Raw genomic sequence first — 2,161 nt, forward strand, 5'->3', positions numbered from 1 at the left:
CATGGCACTCTACCCAGGGGGATAGCTTGAGGCTCCGTCTCAAAAAAAAAATAAAAAAAGAGTCTTCATATGTATTTTAGAACATTTTATTTACTATTCACACCATTCCTCACACCCTCTTGCTCAGGCTAGAAGTTATGCTCAAAGCTTCTAAAACATGCCCTGCATTTCTCCTGTCTGCCTCTTCACTTGCTTTGTTTCCTATCCTGCAACATACTTACTCTCTTTTCCATCTCCACCTGCCCAAATCCAATCAGCTTTCCAAGGTTTGGTTCCACCTTTCCAAAATAACCCCTTCGCAGTATGTTCTCATAGCAGCAGCTGCTGCTTAAATTGTATCACCAAAACACAGTCACAAAGACTCTTCATTTCATCCTCCTAACAATTCTATGAGCTTGGGCCCAGGAGTGTGAGGTTGCTGTGAGCTAGGCTGATTCCTCCTCACTCTTGCTGGAGACTGGAGAACTCTATGAGAAAGGCTTTTTTTTTTTTTTTTTGAGACAGAGCCTCAAAAGAAAAGCTATCCTGGGTAGAGTGCCCTGTCATCACAGCTCACAGCAACCTCCAACTCCTAGGCTCCAGCAAGTCTCCTGTCTCCGCCTCCCAAGTAGCTGGGACTATAGGCACCTGTCACAACGCCCAGCTATTTTTGGTTGCATCCATCACTGTTGTTTGGTGAGCCCGGGGTGGATTTGAACCCGCCAACTCAGGTGTATGTGGCTGGTGCCTTAACCGCTTGAGCCACAGGTGCTGAGCCGAGAAAGGCTTTTGATTTTTCTTTCATTTTTTAAGTTTCAAAAATTTAATCAAAATCTACTGCACATTTTCTCCATACAAGAAAGGTACTAAATAAATTACATTTAGGTGTCCTAATGAAATAACTTAGGGGACCTGGAAAAATAGGCTCAGACCCCCACTTAAGTTAATTAATTGGTAATTTATTTTACCTGTTGCAGAGGCTGCTGCTCCGAGAGACAGCAGCCGAGGTGTGAGGGTGAGTTGCCTTTTATAGGCTTTGTGCAAGCATATTACAGAAGTGAAACGTGGCTGGTTAACGGGGGGGGTTACAACTTGGGTAGTCATGGATACAGTAATGGAACAATAATACGGCTTCGGCTGACAATGGATACATCTCATATCACAATGGTTATGGTTATACAACAGTAATTAATCAAGTCTCAGTGAGTTTTCCACCATTGTTCATCTACTGAGAACTTGGGGGTTTTGTGAACCTTGGGACTTTTCTTCCTTGTACCTGAAGCTTGTTCTTGGCAACCCTAGGAGGAAGAAGGGGGCCTGGGAACGTGGCTGGGAAGCACTGTTCTCAGCCACCATGGGGGGAGGAGGGACTTGTTCCTGAGTTGACTCTGGGCAGGGGGAGAAGGGAGGAGGAGGGAAATAGGCTGGAGGGGGGAGACAGGTGAGGGCTGGGGAACAGGAGTGAGCAGGGGAAAGAGGGCTTGGTTACAACACTACTCATATATATATATGTATTTTTTAAAAATCAGATACTTGGCTTGGCACCTGTGGCCTAAAGTAGGTAAAGTACACTAAAGAAAAAACCTATCTGGATTAACTCACTTTGATATACGTAAATAAAAATAAGTTCCATGTTGTCTAAATTTTTAGGGTTATATAGTTAGAAATATATATGCTACTTTTATGGGCAGGTCGGCTAGGGGAAGTAAGTTAGTACAATTATCTGAATTGGCTGTCTACATACTGGGCAGGGCTTATTCCAGGGGTCCTCAAACTTTTTAAACAGGGGGCTAGTTCACTGTCCCTCAGACCATTGGAGGGCTGGACTGCAGGCCCCGGGACAAGTCGGCTGCTAAGCAGGACAGGCAGTGGCGGCAAAAACACTCGGCAGGCCGGATAAATGTCCTAGGCGAGCTGCATGTGGCCCGCGGGCCGTAGTTTGAGGACGCCTGGCTTATTCCTTTTGTTTAGAGTCTTTGCACATGTAAAGCATGCTATGAGATGTCCAGGTTTGCCATGGACAATGCAACCATTTTTAGGTCGACCTTGGCAAATCACACAAGGTTCAATGGCACTAAGGTGAAAGCTGGATTCCATACTTTCTTCTTTGTCTGGTGTTTCCTCCCTCTCAAGCTCTTTGAAATCTTCTTGGCTGCTGTAAATAATGCTGTTAGAAGTTGAC

General features: G+C 45.1%; 1 pseudogene; it reads right to left on the reverse strand.

Moving 5' to 3' along the window:
• Positions 1–1,884: 1,884 nt before the first annotated feature.
• The window catches only part of LOC111723594, a 2,313-nt pseudogene continuing 2,036 nt past the window's right edge, over positions 1,885–2,161 (reverse strand).

The sequence above is a fragment of the Otolemur garnettii genome, unplaced genomic scaffold, assembly GCF_000181295.1.
Source record: "Otolemur garnettii isolate 467f Iridium unplaced genomic scaffold, OtoGar3 scaffold00013, whole genome shotgun sequence".
Lineage (NCBI taxonomy): Eukaryota > Metazoa > Chordata > Mammalia > Primates > Galagidae > Otolemur > Otolemur garnettii.